Below are 8,460 nucleotides of genomic sequence, written 5' to 3' on the forward strand. Positions count from 1 at the left end.
TAATGTGATTTCTGACTTGGTCATATAGTTTTTGTTCCTGGATTACTTGCTCCTGGATGTATTTGCTCCACTTACACCTTGAAGGAGAGAACATGGCTTGCTGGAAGTTGTCTCCCACCACAACATAAACTGATAAGTTGCCACATGTGTTGAGTGGAGCCAGTGGCTGAGAGACAGAGTAGGCAGAGTGGATTTATTCTCCATGTGACAGCAGACTGGACACAACTGTAGTTAACCTGAGCCATTGCCTAAGATCAGAAGAAAAACTTTCCAAACAATATTAGCATTGATAACATGAAGAGCAGCCTTTTAATGAAAGATTTCATTAAAAGATTGCTGTTTATGTTATCAGTTCTAATATTGTTTGGAACATTTTTCTTCTGATCTTGGGCAACAGAGCAACCCAAACACATGGAAAGGGAGAAAGCACACATAGAAGACCACCAACAGCACCTTTTGTTTGTAGCAAGTCCATGTGTGGGGCCAGTGGCCAAGGTGCAAATGATGAGTACATAGCACAGAGTCACCAACAGCAAGGGCAAGAAAAAGGTCAGGCTGGGCAGCAGCCACCTGATTGTGCTCAGGTTTTCAGAGCTGGTAAGGTTGAGGCATGAGGACCTTATGTTTTGTGTCCCTTTTGAAGAGATCAAGAAATTGACAGGGCTGACAGCTTCCAGTGCCATCAGCCACTGATGTCCACTTCTTCCTCTGGATGTGGAAGAACTTCATTGTGTCAACCACCACCATGTAGCAGAAGGCACTGAAGCAGGTGAGGAAGAGGATGCTGCTGAACAATTTGAAGTGGAAGCTGAAGCAGATGAACTTGCATATGAATTCACCAAAAATTGAGTGTTCACAGTAGCACAGTAGTGCATCAGGAAGGGAAGGCCAGTAGGGTAGAGGAGGTCTGTGAGTGCCAGGTTCAGCCTGATTATGGCAATTAAATTTATTGGGAAGCCCACCAGGAAGATCATGTTATACATAATGTGGAGGAACAAAGTCTTCAGACCAACTGCCATACAGTGCATTTGGGAAAATCACCTTCAGCGTCTTGCTGGCTGGTGGAGTTGGCTAAGTTGTCATTTGTTCTGTTCATTTTTTCTCCTTAGCTGTTAAGGATGAAAGAAATGTTTAGTGTTCCCTACACTAATGTAAGACTCCTCACATTTCATTAAAATCAGCTTTCCTTTCAGCTGCTCATCAGTGCTCCTATTAAAGTGACTTTTATGAATAAGAAAAGACCTTGCTGTGTTGATAAGAATTGATTTTGATCTAGAATCTTTTTATCATATCTGTATAGATCAAAATTTATTTCAAAATGCATATTTCAGGAAAAGGCCTACACAGGCACAATGAAGCTGTAATATAAGGGATTCCCAGGACCACAGTGTGTCCCATGTGTGTCCCCTGGTATACAATGTTCACTTTCTGCTCTCATCAGGGGTCAAATGGAGAAGGACAGGCTAGTTGTATTGTGCTACTGACCAAAAGTATAGAGGATAATTTCCAGAACATAACTGCTCCATACAAGGTATTTGCAGCCTTGTTGGTTAAGTAAAATCCAAAAACAACAAAACAAAAAAAGGTGGATGTTGAAATGGTTTCCCATTCTTTTTGCTACTGGGGTTGGTTCATATTTTTACATTTTTCTTCTTGCTTCTTGGAAACCACTGATAGAGGAATATTTCATTATTTTAGTTGATTAACAAGATTGATGTTGCCAAGAAATAAGTTATTTTAGGCTTGTCATTAGCTGCTATGTAAATTTCCATCCCTGTAAAATGTTTAAATGGTGTTTTGCTTTGACATTAGTCTTAGATAGAAATTTTCTGAAATATCAAAATAAATCCATCCAATTTTGTAAAGCAGCCAATTGCAAGATACAATGTAGGACATGAGCAGGATTCGAGGAATGTAAAGACAGCCTGGTATACACTCTCTACAGCAGAAAATAGATGGTCACTGATGCACATAGCAAATAACTGTTAACATGGCATTCAGTAAATACATTTTTGGTGAAGAAGTGCCATCTTTGAAAATGGAGCAAATGTTCTGCTGGAAGAAAATGAATACATTTAACATAATTTTTTTCCAGAGGAATGCAGCTTCTTATATGATGATGCCTGTCCTCAAATTACTGTGGCCTGGATCTGTTAAAATGGATCCTACTGAATCACTGCTTCTGTTTCTTGTTTCACTCTGAATTTTCTTGCTGTATCTTCTACCCTCACTTGTGAGACCACATAGAAAAATGTTGCAGGATTTGGATTCAAATTTGTATAAAACATTTGGTTCAAACATATTTAAAATACTTCGAAAACTGAAGCTGGAGCTTGAAAATATGTATGCCAAACACTGGCAATGGTTTTTAAAGAGCAAAACAGTTTTAAACTCCTGGGATGGGGATGGTGCAGGAGTAGTTTGGACAAATCCAGTTATCCTACTTCACAGTTGTGCAGCAATGTCATCATTCCCAAACAAAACTGAAGCCTCTGCTGTGGCTAATTGTTAATGAGGCTGACACCAGCAGCTAAGCTGTGCTGTGCTCTCACACTGGGAGCACCAGGGCTGTGCCCATCCCACTGTTCACAGTGCACAGCTAGGGAGCCAGCTGAAGGGCATGGCTGGAAGCTGCTCCCCACACCACTTTCTTTGTGGTTTTGTGAGACTTTCATTCTGTCAGCAGCTTGCTAACCACCAACCAATGTGCTCTTGTAGAAAACCGTAGAGGCCAGCGGGGAAAAGCCTGTGATCACCAAAAAGCACATCAGTGGCACTCAACCCTGTGGTCCCTACTGGCGGCCACTTGCCCTCTGGGGCTTTTGGAGCCTTGGCTCTCCATGTGCTCTATGTTATGGCTGGATGCAGGTCAAGGACTCCCTCAGAGGCCAGACCACACCCCAATCCCTGCGCTGGTCATGGAAACACCAAATGGACACAAGCATTGCCAGGAAAGCACATGGGTGTGGGGTTTCAGTTCTGAACTTCCCTAAGGTTACAACAGGTTACAACAGGGACCAAAAGAAAGAAGAAAGTGAGTCTTTGCTCTTGGCCTTGTTATTTTGCTGTCTGAATTACAAATAGAATTTAGACAAAACTTAAATCTAATTAAGGAACAGTTTGTACTGTGGCAGATTTTATCACACTAAGTAATTGGCCATAATGGCACTTCTGCAGCCCAGGCTGAGGGCAAATGATATATGCTGGAGAGACATAATGAACTTTAAATAAATTATCCAAAAGCAGAACTCGTACTAGAAGGGAACTAGATTATTGAAATAGAAACCCTCTTTTAGTCTTAATGGTGGAGTCACTGCTTTATTACATGGTATTCTTTACTGTAACCAATTGATTGGAGTCACTTTAAAAAATGTTGTGATTGCATGTCTTTAATTGCAGTCACGTATAAGGGAAACTTGTCTGCTTCTGCATTGCGATAATTTAATTACAGCCTGCTGGAAATAAAAGCCAAATGGCTGCAGCCATGGCAAAGTAACCTAGTGCCTGTAATTCTACTATATTTCACACAGATGTGTTGCTGAATAAATTGAATAGACTCTGGCTCGCAGTGTTCAACTCTTCAACTGACTTAGATTTAAAAGACACAAATTATATACTTAGGGATCAAGATGTGAGCCCTCCTTCCCCTACCTTTTATAATTCAGGAGATATTTTCATGCAGAAAGAGCATGTGGATTTGACTCAAGCATTGGGTAGATCTTAGATAAGTTTAATTTGTTCCATACTTCCATCATCTTGTGACCCTTTACTCATCTCTTTCCACTTTGCCCTGCCTCTAAGTTCCTACCTCTAAATCAAAATATGCATTTTACTTATAAACCCTTAGTGTTGTCTTCTCTTCACAGCTGTTTTCTTAAATACCTTACTGCAGCTGGCAGAGTTTGCTTTTAAATTCCACAGGGTTGTGCAGTGAGTCTGGCTGGAAAGCCCCCACTGGGCTATCAGGCAAGCTGTGGGAACATTCTGACTCTGTTCCCAGGTTTCTGCCAGGTGATAACAGCATGGGCTAAGTGAGAGCATCTCTGGCCCCTCTCACCTACCTGCAGACTATCAGCCATGTCCCCAGTAGCAGGACTGTTCTGGCGTCACCTGTCCTCCCATCTGGCCTCCAACACCGGCCTGGGACTTAGAGACCTACCCTGTCTCACTCTCAGAATCGACTGGGCCTGCCTGTAACCTGTCCAGTTTGGCTGGAGTGGGTTTCTAGGGCTGCTTCCAGCACTCAGGCAGTGAGAGACAGCACCAGCTCAGTGCCTGTCTGGAGTCAGGCGCCCATCCTCCGAGTCCCAGAGCACAGGAGAAGTGGGAGATAGGGGGAAGGATGCAGAAAGAGCAGGGTTTTGAACTGGCAGGAACTTCTCTGCAGAGAGCTTGGTGGATGCTGAGAGCTGAGACCAAACCCTTTCCTCTCAAGGACAGCAAAGGTACCCATGCTCTCCAAACTGGGAGGCTGGTGGGACCTGTTGTCCCTTCTGCATAGATGGATCTGACACTGAGAAGAGCAAGGACTCAAATGGGTCTTGTGGCTGGGAGAGATATTCAAGACCATGTGATTGTGAGAGCAACCCAGCTGGAGACAGGTTTTGATGGAGAAAAGGATAGCATGGACAGACATAACTACCCTGACCATGTTACATGACTCATTCATTTTCTGCTGACTTGTCCAGAGGCCAGAGAGATCTGAAGAGAAATTTGAAGAGAGATCTGGAGAGGCTAGATCATTGAGCTGAAGTCAAATTTAGAAGGTTCAGTAAGGCCAAGTTCCAGGTCTTGCACTTATGTCACAACAATCCCACACAGCACGCCAGGTTTGGGGAAGAGTGGTAGGGAAATTGACTGGCAGAAAAGGATCTGGGAGTGCTGGTCAAGAGCCAGCTGACCATGACCTAGAATGTACCATTGGCCAAGAAGAAAAACGGCATTCTGGCCTGTATCAACAATAGTGTGGCCAGCAGGAGCAGAGCAGTGATTGTCCCTCTATACTCACCCCTGCCAAGGCCACCTCAAGTGCTGTGTTCAGCTGGGGGCCCCTCACTACAAGGAAGACATTGAGGTGCTGGAGCGTGTCCAGAGAAGGAACATGAATCTTACTCAGAGGGGTCTAAGTATTAAGTCATGTGAGGAGTAACTGAAGAAGCTGGGGGTGTTTAGTCCAGAGAAAAGGAGGATGAGGGGGGACTTTATCACTCTCTACAGCTTGTGCTCCACAGTTGCCTGTAGCAAGGTGGGGTTGGCCTCTTCTCTCAGGCAGCCAGTGGTAGGACAAGACAAAATGGTTTCAAGCTGTGCTGAGGGAGGTTTAGGTTGGACATAGGGAAGAATTTCTTCACTGAAGGGGTTGGGTGTTGGAATGGCCTGCCCAGGGAGGTGCAGGAGTCACCATCCCTGGAGATGTTCAAGAAACAACTGGACATGGCACTTAGTGTTTAGTTAGTCAACATGGTGGTGTTCAATCAAAGGTTAAACTCAGTGATCTTGGAAGTCTTTTCTAATCTTCAGTATTCCATGATTATATGAATGAAGAAGCCTATGTCAAATTATGTGCTCCTTTTGATTATGGTTAATAAAAATACTCAGCCTGCAGTGTGATCTGGAGCATTTTACAGTCTCCAAATAACCAGGAAATGAAGCAGGAGAAAGACCAGAACTTCCTTGAATGTGATGACCAGCTCTCACGAAGGGTCTGGCACAAATCTCCTCTTCCTTTGGAGATGGAAGAAATGCTTATCCTTGTGTGTCTTACAACAGGCGTTTCACTGCCTCTGCAGAGTGAATTGGAGGGAGCATGGCCCACCTAGAAGTTGCAGTGTAACCGCAGTGTAGACATTGAGGATCTTATGGGATGACTCCATTTTCCAGTGTGTAGTTCTTGCTACAATGACCCTGCTGTGACCCTATTAAGACAGGTAGTTATAGCACAAGGGGGAATCGTTTTTAACTAAAAGGGGGAGGGTTTAGATTAAATTTAAGGAAGAAATCCTTTACTGTGAGAGTGGTGAATCACTGGAACAGGTTGCCTAGAGAAGCTGTGGATGTCCCATCCCTGGAAGTGATCAAAGCCAGGTTGGATGGGGATCTGGTCTAGTGGGAGGTGCCTTCATGATATGGGGTTTGGAACTAGATGATCTCTAAGAGTTCCTTCCAATGCAAATAATCCTATAATTCTATGATTTTATGATTGCAGAGATCTCCTGTAGTGCCAGTATTTCATGTTTTGCTTGATCTTCTCTTCAAAAGGTTTTGACTTGAGCTGACTGGTCTGCATGGACTTCCATCTTGTTTCAGAGCAGTAATCTTTAAGCTGGTTCCAGGATTCTCTTTTTTTGGAAAGAAAGCACTTTCAAAAGCATAAGCATTCCAGATTTGATTTTGATTAAATATTTGCAAACTTCTGTGAACGGGTAGGAAATTTATTATGTTAAGACAGAAATGTTTAGATGAGACTGAAAAAAAATTTGAATGTTTTCCAACACTGAACTTCATCTCAGATCTCATTTGAAGGTATTATTTACTTTCTCATGATGATAAGAGATGTGAACTGGGACATATGAGCAATTATGTACTGCATAATGTAATGGTGAATCAGGCTAAAAATATTAAATAAATATAACTTTTTAAATGGTTGCATAACTTTACTATTTACCTGATGCTTTCTGTATTTGCCATGTCACATGCCATTTGCAGCTTATTTGTCATAAACAATCAATTCTCCTTAACTCTTTCTGGTATAAATAATGTAACACCAACTTAGGAGTAAGCATTACTTTTGGATTTTTAAATTCCTGGGTAATAGCTGATATGAGCCACCATTGTCTATAGTAGGGGTTGAAATCATTGTTTACCTTGTGACTGGGTGCCAGATGGTGCTAATTTCAGTACTCTGTATCATGGAAATTGTACATGCTACAAAGTGCATATGGGAAGTCATGGAGAGACCAAGTATGTTAAGTCAGGAGCGTCAGGACTCTCAACTTATCCTTATACACCTGAATGAAGGATTTTCTGCATTCTATTTATGAGTTCTTGGTAATATATAAGAGATAGAGAGTTTTTAATTTTTTTTTCAATTCATTTTCTAAGAATTTTATGTTCTGGTATGGTATTTTGGAATAAGACTGGATATTGTTCTGGCATTACAATTCAAATTATATTAGAGTGGTAACATTACTTGAATTCTTAATCTCAGATTTGGTGTTTATAGTTTAGAGAAAGATTTTGAAAAGTTGTGAATAGCTGGAAAAGAGCTTCAGTAATAAATGGCATACTGGGAGATGTTGTGACATGCATTGCAAGACATTGAGGCTTTAGAGATTCTCTCTGATTAGTTTATTTGAGGGCATATGTAAACAGAAGCAGATGCTGGCCATGATCCCATTCATTGGAAGAGATTCCTGGCATCAGCATAGCTTAAGATATGCCAGTCCAGAGTGGCAGTGAAGAACAAGTAATTCTTTGTAGGGAGGGTAGCTACTGAAACAACTGCTTGTAGTAATATGTTACTTAACCTTTGGAATTTTTGAAACAGCACTGAATGTCTTTTGCATAAACATTAGTCCAGTCACAGAGAAACATGAGATTATATTGTTGGACAACTTTGCAGGACAGATTCATAGGCTTTAAAGGCTCTAGAAAACAACCTAAAAGATTGTATCCCCAACACCATGTACACTCAAGGCCTTAGGATTTTAGCTCTGAATTCCCATAACTTGTATTAAGCATGGGGTTTTTTATTAGTTACTACTAGAAGGACAATTTTGATTAGAGGAGAGAGAGAAAGTCCTCTTATTCTTTTGATAGTTTGTTCTAATGGCAAATCATGCCCACAATTCAAATCACATTTAGACTTTAGTATGACTCTCTAGTTTGTACTTCCAGCCTTTCAAGTTCTTCATATGTATCTCTGCTATAAGGAGAGAGAAGCCCATTTAGCAATTGGGTTTTTTTGTGTTTGTGGAAATATTTAAATGTAATAATCCAATCCCCTTTCACACTTCTTCCTGATTGTTTTGTCTCTTCGGCATTCTGAGATAGCATCTGGGCTTCTCTGCCTAGTCTTCATCCCTCCACTGGCTTTGTGAGGTGGAATTTTAGGTCCTGCAGCCTCCATGATGGGCTTCTGCATCTCTGGCTGGAGCAAGGTCTCTGCCTGCAGTACCAGACTCACAGACACCCCAGGCACCCACACTGTGCAGGCACCAGTCAGCTCTGCCCAAGCTGCCTCAGGGTTCTGCTGAGGGTGTCAAGGGTGGGCTGTTCTGCACACTCCACCCTTCCAAGCCATAACATTCTCTTGCAGCAATCAGTGAATCTTTCCTGCTTCTCTACCTCTTCATTCACTGATCACAAAGGTATCCCTCCTTACTGTGACTGGAGCACCAGGTGATGACACTGGGCATCCTCTGCCCTGCCATGGGGGAGAGATGGGAGGAGAGATCCTTG

The 8,460-nt window shown here is 42.3% G+C and overlaps 1 pseudogene; it reads right to left on the reverse strand.

The window, feature by feature from the left end:
• Nucleotides 1-354: 354 nt before the first annotated feature.
• LOC110470572 (2-oxoglutarate receptor 1-like) lies at nucleotides 355-974 on the reverse strand (annotated as a pseudogene).
• Nucleotides 975-8,460: the final 7,486 nt, after the last annotated feature.

The sequence above is a fragment of the Lonchura striata genome, chromosome 2 (genome assembly GCF_046129695.1).
Source record: "Lonchura striata isolate bLonStr1 chromosome 2, bLonStr1.mat, whole genome shotgun sequence".
Classification (NCBI taxonomy): Eukaryota; Metazoa; Chordata; class Aves; order Passeriformes; family Estrildidae; genus Lonchura; species Lonchura striata.